The following is a 16,894-nucleotide window of genomic DNA, read 5'->3' on the forward strand; positions in this document are numbered from 1 at the left end:
TTAATGTCCAGTAGTGAAGTATGTGCTTTTAATACATACTCACACTTGCTCATACTTCACTTTAATATAAATAAACTCTATTAATATTGAAGTGACTTAATTTGTAATTTACTTGTATGTGAGGCGGACTCATGTCAGGTGAGGTGAATGACGTCACGGGCAGTTGACCCATCAGGCCAAGCTAGCCAAGAGGCGCGGCGGGCAGTGTGGCGCGGGCCGGCGTGGGGAGAGGTGCTGCTCGGCGCCCGCCTCATTGGTTTTACTAAATTAGTTGCCTGGACAGTCCTGTGCATGAGGTCCACCTGCACCAGGTTTACAGGCAAGTTACTCTAGATGAGTAGTAGTTTTATCACATTGTGTTCTGTTGGTAGAACAGTCTATATTGGCTGACTGTCTAAATAAGAATAGTTAAGGCTTTATTTAAAATAATTTAATTAGCTCTGGGTTATTCATTTGTAAATATAATGATATTGAGAAATATACCTGTTTATTAGAGTTTTATCTGGATTAGGACTTTCGATGATTATTAAAACAAAATTCTACTTTAAAACGATTGTTATGTAATAAACTGTTCCACAACAGCTGCTAGAGTGTCAACTTTATAGTGAAATTTACTGTTTGATAAAAAATAGGTGAAAAAAGTTTAAAAAATTAGTTAAATTCAAGCAGTTATGTTTCTTGTGAACTATCGGATTTCAATCCTTGAAATATGGACCAAAGACTTTTAATCTAGCAAGCGTCACATACCCCCCATCCCCCCCCACCCCCGGACCATCCTATGTGAATGAAACTAGCCATCCTGAGTCAGTGTCGTCCACGCTGCCGCCAACCCCAGAAACGCCATAATTAACATTAACGTCCTGTATAACCAAGTACTATATTGTGTCCAATATAAGTAAATATTAATGTATATTTAAATTGTGTATAGGTCTGATAGTTGTTGAAGGAAACAATAGCACGTGAGTGTATTCCAAACTGTCTCCCTCCCCTAATTAATAATATATAATAGGTCACAAATCAAAAACTCTTAAGTACAGTGTTAAAATGTAAACTGTTGTGGGTCGGTGCAGGAACGAGCATAGACTGAGGACAAGTTAAATGTACTCGCCTAGTTGTACTCACCTAGTTGTGTTTGCAGGGGTTGAGCTCTGGCTCTTTGGTCCCACCTCTCAAACGTCAATCAACTGATGTACAGATTCCTGAGCCTACTGGGCTCTTGTCATATCTACATTTGAAACTGTGTATGGAGTCAGCCTCCACCACATCACTACCTAGTGCATTCCATTTACTAACTACTGACGCTGAAAAAGTTCTTTCTAATGTGTCTATGGCTCATTTGGGTACTCAGTCTTCACGATCATAATGGGAGCCGGTCGGCCGAGCGGACAGGACGCTGGACTTGTGATCCTGTGGTCCTGGGTTCGATCTCAGGCGCTGGCGAGAAACAATAGGCAGAGTTTCTTTCACCCTTTACCCCTGTTACCTAGCAGTAAAATAGGTACCTGGGTGTTAGTCAGATCCCTGGAAACACAAACCGAAACTGTCGCTATTTTCCGCTTGTTACAACTTGTAATAAAGTTGTTACATCTTGGCTTAACGTGTTTATGACATATTAGAACGTTGTTACAACTTGCTATATTGGTTGGTATAACTGGTTAGGAGGTGTTACAACTTGTTCGAACGTTGTATCAACGTTGTAGTGTCGGTGTGTGTTTGGCGGGATGTTACGGGCTGCTTCCTGTGGGAACTGACCTGTGAGATTTATATTTATTTAATTTATATGAATTTATATAGAATTTATATTTACGTTAATTTATATACTTCGATAGCAATTTGTATGATGATAAGTGGACTGTATTTCTGCAATAATCTCATAATCTCACAAATCGATCCTCTACACATTAGGGGGGTTTATATTATTGAATTTATATATATGCAGCCAATCAAACTACAGTATTAACTACACATTGAAGAGGTTCCTTATCTTATTGTACAGCAGGCCTTAGTCCACCAGGTATAACCAGGATGTAGACACCACATTTTCCTCGTGTGAGGTAGCTTCCAACACCCTGGTAACTGATGCACAAAGCATGCTTCCTCGTCTTGACCTGTCAAAAGGGCGCTAGCTATAAAGCCAGAATCCTAATATATGACAGCTATATCAGAGAAAACACTGTACATGGAACCATATAGACCTGGGCTAATTACGTTTAGTATGAGGCGATCTCATGCTCTAACCGGCCACCCTATCCAATGACATTAATAGGCCACTAATGATAGATAAGTGGGTTTCGGTAGAACACTTAACTTGAATTTGTTGACAGCGTGTTGATGATGGTACACCTTTGGTTTCCATAACACTTCGTCCAAGTAAAATTAACAGGAGCCGAATTTGTTCCCGTGCCTCTGGTCTTAAACAATAACAATGGCTGACCACTCCCCACTCCCTGACGCCTGGCTTACATTGTCCAGATGACAGTAAGTGATAGAAGGGTCACATTTACTCTATTTTAATTCTGATAATTAAGCTAATTTATGAGATGTTTTTATGATGGTAAAGTCCAAAGACTAATGTATTTAAGAATAATTCCCACCATAATAGGTGGTGAATTTATAATAGTATGTGGTAATGATATTCCGTTTTCTATAGACGGTAATTCCACTAGAAGTTACGTTTTCTATGGGTAACTTGTTTATACAATACAGCAGCAATATTATCTGTCTGTATGATATTATTAAATGGTGTCAGATTTTCCGACACTTCCTGGGGGTGGAGGCCTGGTCGAGGACCGGGCCGCGGGGACACTAAAAAGCCCCGAAATCGTCTCCAGATAACCAAGATAGATCATTTTTAGTTGCTGGGTCCCCCCTCCCTGTTCCGCTCTTTGTTGCCGTGAGGGGGTGCTTGGTGAGCGGCTGCCGAAGTGTGATGCTCCTTGGGACAGTCCTATGTCCTTCTGTGGCCTTGTGCTCCTGCTGCTGTCCTCTCTAATTTTGCTGAACGACTTTTCCTTTTCCTTCTTCGTTTTTCTCCCCCTTATTCTCTTATCTGCTTATCGTTTCCTACCGACCTTTTGCTTGTTTTGGTTATTCCTTTGCACTTCTTCTATTTTGACGTCCGGGAGCTTGAGGAGGCATACTCTTACACCCATAGAACTGTAGTACCCAACGTCTCGAGCGAGGGGAACCTTTTATTGTCAATCCCCTTTTTGTCACTAAATCCGATCTCGACGAACTGACGGTTCTTAAGGTGGCGTTTGTGGGGCGTATACTCACGACGCACCCCTAGGGGGAGGGGGCCGGCCGGCATGATCGGCGATAACTTCTAGTTGGGTGTCCTGCCTCTAATTGTGGCTCCATGGTGGGTATGGTGCACATTAGTCGATGAAATTATCTCTTCGTATTTGTCGTTGAATGTTTCTCTTGTACTCTTTCAGGCTCGTGAGGTGGGCGACCAAGCCCCTGAGTCGGACTGTATTGGAAGACCGAGCTCTGTAACCCCCACTGTGTTGGACCCCGACCTTGCTCCTCCTCTGACCTTCCTGACTGCTTCCCTCGGCTCCCCTCCCTCCTCTGTGGTTGTGTCTAGCCTCAAGCCCCCAGTGGTGACCACTTCGTCCCTTGGCGCAGCTAAGTCTCTTGTTGTGACTACTGCACCTTTTCACCCCTCTCTCTGGGGGTTCTCAACGCTGTCTGCGCCACGGACGCACTCGCTCAATCCCTTCCCGTACTGATGCATATCAGGCCTTGTTTGATCACGCTTCATGGGCTAAATTCCTTGATCTCCTCCCTCTTGATTCTGTGCCTCCTGACGACTTCTCCCTCCCACGGCAACTTGTTGATTCTGTGGCTGCCTCTGTTACCCTCAACTCCACTCGTCTCTGTACACGTGTCGTTGCTGCTCCTTCTCGGGATGCAGCTTCCCGCTTGGCTGCCCTATCCTGCCTTGGCGTGACCCCTGTTCGGGTCTCGAAGAACGCTCGGTTGAATGCCAGTGTTGGCACTGTTCTTCTCCTGCCCCATATTGCTACCGGTGTTTTTTAATCTGCAGAACTGCCACGATGATATTCGGCATATCCTCGATGCCCAAGGCTATTCTGTCCTCCAGGTTGACACATTTACTCGTCCCCTCGTGGTCGTCGCCGTCAACCCCTTCAGGTTTTGAAGATTACCTTTGATGGTAGGACCCTTCCACCCTTTGTCATTCTTGCTGGTGCCAGGTGCTCTGTCCAGAAGTACATTCCTTCTCCTAGGCTCTGTAGCAAGTGCTGGGGGTTTACACATGGTGCCTTCCACTGCTCTGGGGCGCTCTCTCCTTTGTGTGGGGGTGAAGGTCAATCTTAAGTCGGAGTGCACTTCTCCCCCAGGCTCGCAGCGTAAACTGCAGTGAGGCCCATCCTACCTTCTCCCGTGCGTGTATCCATTACAAGTTTGAGATAAGTAAGTAATTATCAAAAGAAGGCACCAAACCGGGAAGGCTATGTAGCACCATCAAATACGCAAAATAATCAGAGGGCGCTAAATATCACCAAGGATGCCAATACGAGAACAAAAACGCATATGGCGAACGATATCAAAAGTATCCGAGTCACCAAGAATTCTATCGAGGGACAGGTGACCGCGAGGGGCGGTCGGAAAGCAAGACACACGCTCGTCCTGGATGTCAGGACATTCAAGAAGGACATGCACGACCGTAAGAGGGACAATGCAACTAGGACAATAAGGAGCAGGGCGGCGCTCCATCAAGTGACCATGGGTTAAGCGAGTATGGCCAATACGCAACCTCGCCAGAGCTCTTTCCCACCGCCAGTTACGGTGGAAGGAGGACTGCCACGAGGAAACACAACATTTAAGAGTACGTAGCTTGTTACCCGTAACAGACAACCAAGAAGCCTGCCAACGGGTAAGGACTGAGGAATGGATAACCGGGTAAAAGTCGGAATACGGAATGTCCTTACGAGAGATGGGACAAGAGCGGACAGCTTCCTTGGCGGCAGCATCCGCACGCTCATTTAAAGACACACCAATATGGCTGGGAACCCAACAAAACTCAACCGACTTAAATTTACTGTGAACGAGAAACAGCCAATGCTGGATCTCGACAACCATCTGGATGAACCGGATTAAAGGACCCGAGAGCCATGAGGGCACTACGAGAGTCAACAACAACTACAAAGGAAGACTGACAACGAGAAAGCAGGAGACGAAGAGCATAGAGAATAGCATAAAGTTCCGCTGTAAAGATGCTAGTCTCCGGAGGCAAGCGACACATATAAGTGCGATCAGGAAAAACAACAGAGTAGCCAACACCGTCCGCAGACTTAGACCCATTGGTGAAGACAGAAACGGAGCGTGAGTGAGAAGAAAAGTGCTCGAGGAAAAGGCGTTTTAGAACCGTAGGAGGGGTAAAAGCTTTAATGATACGGGTCAAGGATGTACAAAACCGCGGAAGAGGGACCCTCCACGGGGGCAAAGAAGGAACAACACGAGGAGAAACATCAGAAATACGAACGGAAAGAGAATCCTGCAGGCGAGATAACCGGACAGTAAGAGGGAGGTGGTGAAGAGGAACAGGAACTGCAGGAGGGGTAAAAGTTAAAGCACGACGGAGGCGAGAGGAAGGATGTTGCAAGGACCGCGCAAGATAGCGAAGACAGTAGCAATCACGGCGGTCCCGGAGAGACAGGAAGCCAGTGTCAACATACAAGCTAAGGACGGGAGTCGAACGAAAGGCACCAGAACTGAGGTGCAACCCAGTATGGTGCAAAGCATCAAGACGGCGAAGAGTAGAAGGAGAAGCAGACGAGTAAGCAGGGCAACCATAATCGAGCTTAGACAGGACGAGAGAGGAATGTAAAGCAAGGAGAGTGCGCCTATCTGCCCCCCAAGAAGTATGGGACAAGACCCGAAGGAGGGTAAGGGCCTTAGAGCACTCAACACGGAGGTAAGAGATATGGGGAGACCAAGACAAACGAGTGTCAAGAAATAACCCCAAAAGCTTCGCGGAATCTTTGTATTCAAGGGGATGACCATAAAGTGACAAAGAGGGACGAAGAACAACCCGTTTCCGCGTAAAAGTCATGGCACAAGTCTTAGAAGTAGAGAACTTGAAGCCATGATCTGTGGCCCAAGACGACACGGCATCAATTGCAAGTTGAAGCCGGCGTTGAAGGAGAGGCGAATCATCACCCTGACAACAAAGGGTAAGATCATCGACATAGAGAGCGGAGAAGACACCAGAAGGAAGAGAGGAAAGAAAACTTGCCAATCAACTGTTGTTATTGTTATAAACAGCCTCCTGGTGCTTCGCAGCTCATTAACTGTTTAATAATTGTAAACAAAGCCGCCAAAGATTGAGGAAAGATGTACAGATTCGTAAGTGCTTGCGTAAGTGCTTTCGTGAATCTGGGTCCAGAACACTACCCTGGGGCACACCGTATTGCTGAAAAGAGGGAGAGAGAGCGGTACCAAGGCGCACCCGAAAGGAACGACGAGAGAGGAAGCTGCGGAGAAAGAGAGGGAGATGACCACGAAGGCCAAAAGAATGAAGTTGAGATAGGATATGATAACGCCAAGTGGTGTCGTAAGCCTTTTCAAGGTCAAAAAGGACGGCAACAACGGAGGTCTTCGCAGCAAAAGCAGTACGAATATAGACCTCCAAGTTCACCAGGACATCTGTCGTGCTGCGGCACTTGCGGAAACCAAATTGAGAAGGGGAGAGGAGGTGATGGTGTTCCAGGAACCACATCAGACGAACGTTAACCATACGTTCAAAGAGTTTGCAGACACAACTTGTGAGAGCAATAGGGCGAAAGTCCTTAGGGGAAGTACCCAGAGACCCCGGTTTGCGAACAGGGAGGACAACGGCATCGAGCCAGTCCTCAGGGACTGACGACGACTCCCAGATCCGATTATACAGACTCAGTAAATACTGAGACGCGCTCGGAGGGAGATGGCGAAGCATCTCATAATGAAGAGCCCGCCGCCGTAGAACCGCAGAGGGCAAGGGCAGAACGAAGTTCAGAGAGAGAGAAGGGATCATTATAGGGAAGCTGAAGATGAGTGCAGAAATCTAATGGACGAGACTCAAGGACAGGTTTACGAAGAAGGAAAGATTGGGGGAAGATGAAGACCAGAGCTAACAGAAGAAAAGTGGGAACCCAGTTTGGAAGCGACCTGCAACGGGTCCGCCACAAGAGTATCATGGAGGTGAAGGACCGGTGAAACATCGGGAACGAACTTACCCGCTATCTTGCGGATACGCTTCCAGATCTGGGCCAGAGGGGTTTCGGACGTAATTATTGAGACATAAGATGCCCAACATTCACGTTTAGCCGTACGGATGGCCCTACGGGCCACCGCACTCGCTTTCCGAAAGAAAAGAAAAGAATCGGTCGTCTGCCTACGGCGGTGCCTCTTCCAGGCTGCACGCTTACAGCGGACAGCTCGAGCACAGTCCGCATTCCACCAGGGAACGCACTTCCGTGGACCCCGAGAGGAAGAGCGAGGAATAGAGCAGAGGGCAGAGTTGAAGACAGTGTCATGAAAAAGGAGGAGAGCGCGAGAGAGAGGCAGAAGGGAGAGGTCAGAGAGAGCAGCACTGAGGGTAAATAGGGTCCAGTCTGCCTTAGCAAACTGCCACCTAGGGAAAGAGAGGGAAGGGCGAAAAGATAAAAAGGAAACAAGGATGGGGAAATGATCACTTCCATGGAGGTCATCAAGAACCTGCCACGTGAAATCTAAGTAAAGAGAAGAAGAGCAGAGAGAAAGATCAAGACAAGAAAGGGTGCGAGTCCGAGAGTCCAAATGAGTGGGCTCACCAGAATTCAGAAGAGACAGGGAAGAAGAGAGGAGAAACGGCTCAAGGAGGCGACCCCGGGTATTCGTCAGAACGTCACCCCAAAGAGAATGGCGACAATTGAAGTCACCCAGCAGGAGCACAGGCTCCGGCAAGGAGTCTAGGAGGTGTTTCAAATCAGGAAGAGAGAGCGGGACACTCGGCGGGAGATAAATGGAACAAACTGTGTACCATTTCCCCACAAAGATACGAGCAGCAGAACAATGGAGAGGCGAAGGAAAAAGCAAAGGAACAAAGGGAACATCAGCACGAATCAAGAGAGCAGAAGAATTAGAAGCCCCAGCAATGGCTGGGGGGGGGGGGAGAGAAAGGAATAGCCACGAAAACGACCCGGACGAACACCAAGCATTGGCTCCTGGAGACAGACACAAAGGGGCGAAAACCGCGAAATCAGAAGTTGGAGTTCGAGGAAATTGGCGTAATAACCTCGAACGTTCCATTGAAGAATAGACAACGACGAGAAGAGAAAGGACAAAAACAGAGAACAAGGAAGAAACAAAGGCGAAAGAGCAACAGAGCACGTTAAAGAATATCAGGGTCGGGATCAGGGTCAGCAAAGTCAGGGTTAGGGGGCATGGGTAAACTGAGCAAAGACGGAGGAAAGGAAACGGGAGAACAGATCAGAGGTGGGCGGGTGGGGTCCGGAGGAGGAGGAGGAGGAGGAGGAGGAGGAAGAGGAGGAGACAACGGAGAGGAGCAGTCAAGGACAGCAGCAGGAAGAGGGGGAGTAGAAAGAGGGGAGCGCACCTCAGCAAGAGCAGCAACCGAAAGGGAAGCAGGGGCCAAAGAAACTTCCATAGCAGGAACAGGGGGCGCAATCACTGAAACGGGAGGGGAAGGAGCAACAGAGCCAGAAGTAGGAGCTGAGGAAGAAAGTGAAGCCTTCTTACCCGCCGGGGAAGAGGAAGGAGAGGAGCCAGGCTTTCGCTTCTGACTTAAAGAGACCGGCGTCCCAGCAACTACGTACCGGGCAACGGATTCCAGTGTCACAACAGGAGAAGCCGAACGAGAGCACACACGACGGCCGTTAGGAGAGCGATGGACATCCGCCCGCACCGACAGGCAGTGGGGAGAGCCGATAGATGGAGGAAGAGGATGGGAAGGAGGATTGGAGGGGGACGAGGAAGATGACACAGGAGACACGACAGACCGGGTAGAAGGAAGGGGAACCCCAGACAGAGGACCAGGAGGAGGATCCTTCGGGAGAGAACCCAGAGGAACAAAGGAGGGGGCAGTGGGCACATCAGGGTCCAAGGCCCGGAAACGGTTGTGAGTCTGAGGAAGGCGGGAAGGACGAGGAGAGGAAGAGCTCAACACGCGAGCATAAGAGATAGTAGCAAAAGGCGGGAGCCGGCGAACCTGGCGTCTCGCCTCAGGAAAAGATAAACGCTCCCGGTGCTTCAAGTTGAGGACGGCTGCCTCAAGCTTGTAATGGACACACGCACGGGAGAAGGTAGGATGGGCCTCACCGCAGTTGAGGCAACGTGCCTGGGGAGAAGTGCACTCCGACTTAGAGTGACCTTCACTCCCACACAAGGACAGAGAGACAGTCCCAGAGCAGCGGAGGGCACCATGCCCAAACCTCCAGCACTTGTTACAAAGTCGAGGAGAAGGAATATACTCCTGGACAGAGCACCAGCAAGAATGACAGAGAATGGAAGGGTCCTACCATCAAAGGTGATCTTCACAACGCGAAGAGGTTGACGGCGACGACCACGAGGGGGACGAGTAAACGAGTCAACCTGGAGGACAAAATGGCCTTGGGCATCAAGGATATGCCGAATATCATCGTGGCAATCCTGCAGATTCCGAACACCGGTTGCAACATGGGGTGGGAGGAGAATAGTGCCAACACTGGCATTCATCTGAACGTTCTTGGAGACCCGAACAGGGATCTCGCCAAGGCAAGATAAGGCAGCCAAGCGGGAAGCCGCATCCTGAGAAGGAACAGCAACGACACGTGTACCGAGACGAGTGGGGTTGAAAGTAACAGACGCATCCACGGAATCTACAAGATGCCGGATGGAGGGAGAAATCGTCAGGAGGCGCAGAATCAAGAGGGAGGAGATCAAAGTATTTGGCCCATGAAGCAGGACCAAACAAGGCCTGATACGCATCAGCACGGGAAGGAATCGAGCGAGTGCGGTTGGGGCGCGAACGGCGTTGAGAACCCCTAGAGAGAGAGGGGTCAAAAGGCGCAGTAGTCACAACGAAAGACTTAGCCACACCAGGGGACGAAGTGGTCACCACCGGGGGCTGGAGGCTCGACCCAACCACAGAGGAGGGAGGGGAGCTGGGGGAAGAAGTCAGGACGGTCAAAGGAGGAGCAAGGTCGGAGCCCAACGCAGCGGGAGCTACAGAGCCTGGTCTTCCAATACAGGCCGACTCGGGGGCTTGGTCGCCCACCCCACGAGCCTGAGAGGGTACAACGGAAACATTCAACGACATAGAGACGAAAAGTGACAAATTCATCCACGAATGTGCCCCCATACCCACCATGGAGCCACAATTAGAGGCAGGACACCCAACAGGAAGCTATCGCCGATCATGCCGGGGCCCCCTAGGGGTGCGTCGTGAGTATACGCCCCACAAACGCCACCTTAAGAACCGTCAGTCCGTCGAGATCGGGTTCAGCGACGAAAGGGGGATTGACAATAAAAGGTTCCCCTCGCTCGAGACGTTGGGTACTACAGTTCTACGGGTGCAAGAGGATGCCTCCTCAAGCACCCGGGCGTCAAAATAGAAGAAGTCCAAAGAAATAATCCAAAACAAGCAAAAGGTCGGCAGGAAACGACAAGCAGATAGGAGAAGAGGGGGGAGAAAAACGAAACATAAGGAAAAGGAAAAGCGATCCGGCACAATTGGAGAAGACAGCAGCAGGAGTGCAAGGCCAGAAAAGGACAGAGGACTGCCCAACGGAGCATCACACTCCGGCAGCCGTCCACCAAGCCCCCTCATGACGCCAACGGGCCGGATGGGGAGGGGGAAGTTTGAGGTAGCTGTCCTCAACTTGAAGCACCGGGAGCATTTATCTTTTCCTGATGTGAGGCGCCATGTTTGCCGGCTCCTGCCTTATGCTCGCGTGTTGCGCTTTTCCTCTCCTCGTCCTTTCCACCTTCCTCAGACCCTCAACCGCTTCTGGGCCTTGGACCCTGATACAACCACTGCCCCCTCCTGTTCCTTTGAGTTCTGTACCGAAGGATCCCCCTCCTGGTCCTCTGTCTGGGGTTCCCTTTCTTTCTACCCGGTCTGTCATGTCTCCTGTCTTCTTCCTCGGCTCCCCCCCGATCCTCTTTCCCGTCCTTCCCCTCTGTCTATTAACTCTCCCTGCTGCCTGTCAGTGCGGGCTCATGTAGTGCCCTTATTGCTCTCGGGTCCTTTAATCTGGTTCATCCAGTGGTTGTCGAGATCGAACATTGGCTGTTTCTTGTTCACAGTAAATTTAAGTCGGCTGAGTTTTGTTGAGTTTCCAGCCATATTGGTGTCTCTTTAAATGAGCGTGCGGATGCTGCTGCCAGGAAAGCTGTCCCGTTCTTGTCCCATCTCTCGTAAAGGAATTCCTTATTAAGACTTTTTTACCCTGTTATCCATTCCCCCATTCCTTATCCGTTGGCATGCTTGTTCGTCGTCTGTTACTGGTAACAAACTACGTTCTCTTAAGTTGTACTCTTAACCGTCCTACCTCCGTAACCGGGAATGGGAAACGGCCCTGGTGATATTGCGTATTGGCCAAACTCGTTTCACTCGTGGTCACTTGGCGCGCCGCCCTGCTCCTTATTGTCCTAATTGCATTGTCCCTCTTATGGTCGTGCATATCCTTGTTGAATGTCCTGATTTTCGAGACGAGCGTGTCTGTTTTTTCCGACTGTCCCCCGAGGTCGCTTGTCTCTCGATAGTATTCTTGGTGACTCGGATACTTCTGATATCGTTCGCCTTGTGCGTTTCTGTTCTCGTATTGGCATCCTTGGTGATATTTAGCGCCCTCTGATAATCCCGCACATTTGATGGTGCTACATAGCCTTCCCGGTTTGGTGCCTTCTTTTGATAATTACTTACTTGGTTGCCGGGTTGACGATCACTTGGACGTTGTGTTGAGAACGGGCTGTGGATGATTAAAGTCTGAGATTGCGTTTTACCATTCGGTGGTAAGTCAGCTTTTTAGATGAAATCTGACCTGAGTGATTGTCTTGCGGGATGTTTCTCAAACTTTACAAGATGTCCAATTTAGTATTTTTATGTATTTAATGTGACATTTCGGGTATGTATAAGGGTGCATCAATACAACGGCACTGCAGGTATGGTCAACCAGACCCCAAGAAATTGGTCGCTTACAATGCTACTGCAGGTATGGAGGGATTAAAGTTACTTGGGAAAACTTCTCTTGAATCGCAGTTGGTCATTATGTAGTTGATACATATTCCCACCTACGTACAATAGGTGAAGGAACTAAGTTTAATAATTTTAATAGTTTACACACTATGCCTCGAAGTAGTGATCTTCTAATAGTTATAGTCTAAAGTACTCTATGCGTTAACCAGTTCAGAGTGATAAACCATTCTTCAGGCCCTTAATTTTAACACTTAGTTGTGGTTTATTATATACTTAATGTTAAGCTAACAATTTCGGTTACAATTCAATCCCATCCTCTCCGTCCATATTTGTTAGTCTGTCTTCTATCCCACCAGTCCAATCAAATATATATATATATAAATAAAAATACCCAAAAGGGTTATGCTTCAGTTGGGGTTAGGAGAGACTGGCAAGAGGAAAGTTTTAGCGTGAGGGGAAAGTACCGGGGCTAAACCTAGCAAGCTGAATATACCGTCGGACAGTTTCGGGAGGCTGAGCACTTGCAGCTACGTTGCCATCATCTGCATCGTGCACAAGGTATTGGTAGCCCTTGAATGTTGTAGCAATTCTGCAAGTCGACAAATATTGTGATCAGGTGGCAGGACCTGTGAAGTGTTAAGGTGAACGTTTCTGGGTCTCCGGAACGGGGTAACGTTGTGTTCCTGATTTGTAAGTGCAAAGTATCTCTTGATTGGGAAGAAAATGTTATATAATTGGCGGAGCTTTCATGACCACAGATAACGGTCTTAAGAGCAGGACACTAATTACTTCCATTTTTTTCCCCAAGCTAACAAAGAAGGCTCCGAAGGAAGCAAGTTCTAGGTCGTAAGTTCGCCGATTGTTTCCTTCATCTAAGACTAGAGCTTGTTAACTTCCTTTCAGATGCTTCCTAAAGCTGTAGGAATATATAACATGGAACCATCCTCTAATGACTGGATGTTTGTTCCTGAACAATATTTTGTTGCTGGAGAGGAGCCAGTTTCTTGGCAGCTTCTCCTATGGTATATTCTGGGCAGCCTCTTACTTTAAGGACGCCCCAGAGCTCCTACAAGGCTTTCCCCATATTATTCTGGTCACTAAATATACCTTTGACGCAGATTCTCAGGGAGAAAGATAGGTCTCTTCAGAGAAACCGGGTGGCAGGATGCATATAAAAGTGAAGGTTTGAGCCTTGTAATAAACCTTTATAGGAGTCTTTCTCCGTCTATACATATATACAATATATATATACATACACAAGTACTTAGTAAGGGAAGCTCCTCCATGCGGGTCTAGATGGTAAACTTCATGTCTGGGTGAACTCTGCCAATTCATTGACGACTTGAACTGTAGTAAAGCAGCCTGTCCTCTTAAAAGCCAAATGCTCGTTTCAGGCATACCGTTCTCGGGCCAGGCTCGTAAGTGACTCGTTACACCCCCCCCCCCTCAAATCCATTTATCGAAATTTTGCAACAACTTGGAAACTAGTATCAACCAAGTTTGGAGCAACCTCCGGCCGGAGCAAGGCAAGTCACAGGGAGCAATTAAAAACTAAACTCTCGCTCTTTTAGGTACCTCCATCTCGACAAACCAGTCCAGTGCCCAAACTACAACCTAGGCCTTAAACCGGTAATCCAGCAAATGAAGGTAGACCTCAAGCGCGGTGCGGAACGACGACGCAACTGCAATCTCACAAGGGAGGAGAAGGACGCCCTATCAACGCTGAAAGAACGCACGGATATTGTGATAAAGCCGGCGGATAAGGGAGGTGCTGTCGTCACCTGGAGGAAGGACAACTACAGGAACGAGATGGAGGCACCTGGCAGACACTGCAGCCTACAAACAGATACAAAACCAGGATGAGGCACTTAAAAACGCCCAAACGAGGAGTAAAAGGATAGTCCTCAAGCTGTTCGAAAACAAAACTGGGGACGGGAATGGAGGACTCGTGCAGGCAGGGGCGAAAGATTTCTTCCTAGCCTTTGAATCCATCATTCCCCACCTCTACCTTTTACCAAAGATCCATAAAGCACTAGAAGAAACAGGAACGTGGCATGGGAGACGGGTTCTAAGCAGCTGCCAGGCCCCAACAAGGCCAGTAGACTGGATCTGCACCGCCCTCCTGAACCCTTTACTACGTCTACTACCAGAAAGAATCAAAGATATGACGGATTTCCTCAAGTAAATTGCAGAAATTAGAGGCCCCGTCCCAAGAGGGGCCCGCCTTTTTTCCATGGATGTGGTATCGCTCTACCCGAGCATACCACAGAGAAGCTGCAAATGTGGTAGCAACTTTTTTTTTTACAGATAACAAAGCAAAAATCAGAGGAACTTAGAGACGCAGGAGTATGGAGGACCCCTCGAAAAACTCTGTAGGAGGCCATCCTCCATGTGATGAGACACCCTTTTGCAATTTGAAGGATGAGCATACCGGCAAAACAAGGGTACAGCGATAAGAGCATCCAGTAGTGTGGCAATCGCTGAAATATTTGTGCATGTAGTGTTTGAGAGGAAACTATCCCACAGGAAGGACGGACCGGCGGTATATTTGTTACATAGACGACAGCTTCGGAATAATGGAGGACGGTTCCCGTGCCTAGGTTTCTTTTCATGGTCAAATACAGTTCATGAGAACCTTAAGTTTATCCTCGAACACACTGACTCCACGATAAATTTCCTAGATACAACAGTGTATATAGACCAGCTAACCAGGGATCTGCATACGAAGGCATACTATAAACCGACTAGCCTTCAAACGTATCTTAAATTAGACTCGAACCAACCACTAGCCTTGAAGAAATCGCTACCCTACTCACTTGGATTCACTCAAGCAGATTAATTAACAGCAAAGAGACGCTATATCCCCAGCTTGATGACCTATGGGATATGTTCAGGAACAGAGACTACCCAGAGACAATAATACATGCGGCCCAGGAGAAACTCGGAGAAAAAACAAGGGTGGAGCTACTCAGACCTAGAACACAAGTGGAAGACAAGAGATGTATCCTCCCAACCCTTTTCCCTGGCCTTGCAGCACAGCTTAAGATAAAACTCCAGGAAGTATGGACATGGATGAGGGAAACGTACAGTGAACATCCTTCCTGAGTAAAATTCCCACAAAACCCTTCTATGATCGCCTGGAGGCGAGGAAAGTCTATAAAGGACCACGTTGTTAGAGCAGCTGTGCAGGTAGATCTCGACCGAACTGGGGGAGAGGACCAGCCCCAGGGGTACAGTTGAAAGAAATGAAACGTAGACCCTAACCTAACCTGACACAGGTTTGGTGTGCGACCTGCGTGGAGGCGGAGTATGCAGAGGGGTTTGGAGAGGCCTACATGTACAAGCTAAATCTGAAAAAAGAACCATTTGGTCACCATAGGATCTACCGACCAGTGTTCATCGACGACACTTTCATCTACAGTGCAGTTAATAATGGACATCGGTAAATCATCAGTTAATCATGGAGTTAGTGTTCGTCACTTGAGATTATGCTGCATTTTTTTGTGATGGCGACTGCAGTTATACGTTACATATATGGAAAATATGAGCCTCTAGATCAGGAAGAAAATGGGAATAATCAAATTCCATTTCACAAAGAAACCTTTAAGGAAAGAGCACTGAATAATGAAACAAAATTCAAGTCTGCCTTTAGAACTTCAAAAGTCTGTTTTTGGAACATTTGAGAGCTAAAAATTTCTGCCCGCGCTGTCCAACTTAATAAATGAACCACCAGAGGTCGTGAAGGACGCAGACCCCATGCAGATGCTCATCATGCTTAAAGAAAAACGTTCGTCAGCTAAACTCTCACATTTAAGTCGTGAGATGACTTTTGAGATACCACCAGAGCTCAGAGAAAGGTGACTCCATCCAGCGGCTCAACTTCGTCGAGGACCAATATTTGAAAGACAAACGCTCACTCCATGACATGACTGTTGACATTCCGGACTTCATTAGTGATGAAGAATTAGGATGCATAGAGAAGTTGAAAGATGTAATGCCCCATGCTGACAAATTCATAAACAAACTAACAAGTAAAATACGTAAGTTTTACAACAATGACGAACACCTTACACAAGAAATGGCAATGAAGCTGGTGTCACATAAATACACTACCGGTTTTCGAGGTCGCTCGTTAACTTCCATACAATTATTCGAATTCATTTCTAAATATGTTGAAAACCGTAAATTATTTAAAAATGCGTAAATGTCAAGTGGTAATGTTTTTTTTATAAATTGCTTACATTAAACAATGTTAACTATTCAATATAACCATGAAATAAAACCAATTTTAACAATGTATGACTGTCATTTTCCAAATTTACCATGTTATTTCATATCTTGCAGTGAAGTTGTGTGCTCTCGCCTCTTAATTCATGATGTGTTTTAGCATCGTGAGTTTCAGGTAAATAGTGTATGAAGTCCCTTCTTAAAATTAAGCTTTCCTACCCAAGGATAGGTAGTCTTATTTGATATATACAGTAAAAAGGACGAAATGAAACATATAGAAGCTGAAGCAGCCATTGATCCATTGAGTCGTGGCAGTTTGCTTATATTGTTCTTATGAATAATAATATACAGTTTGAACTTATCACTGAATAATGATTACAGTCGTGGATGACTAAAATGTATATTCTTAAACCTCTGATTAGGTTAGCTGGGGATGGCTAGTACAGCCATTTGAATAATATCTAATACAGTACATATGCA

General features: G+C 47.4%; 1 long non-coding RNA gene across 1 annotated transcript; it reads left to right on the forward strand.

The window, feature by feature from the left end:
- The first annotated feature begins 157 nt into the window (after nucleotides 1-157).
- LOC138364143 (uncharacterized) lies at nucleotides 158-15,080 on the forward strand. The gene is made up of 2 exons (XR_011228321.1): nucleotides 158-319; nucleotides 13,759-15,080. It is a non-coding gene; the product is annotated as an uncharacterized lncRNA (long non-coding RNA).
- Nucleotides 15,081-16,894: the final 1,814 nt, after the last annotated feature.

This window comes from Procambarus clarkii, chromosome 12 (genome assembly GCF_040958095.1).
Source record: "Procambarus clarkii isolate CNS0578487 chromosome 12, FALCON_Pclarkii_2.0, whole genome shotgun sequence".
NCBI lineage: Eukaryota > Metazoa > Arthropoda > Malacostraca > Decapoda > Cambaridae > Procambarus > Procambarus clarkii.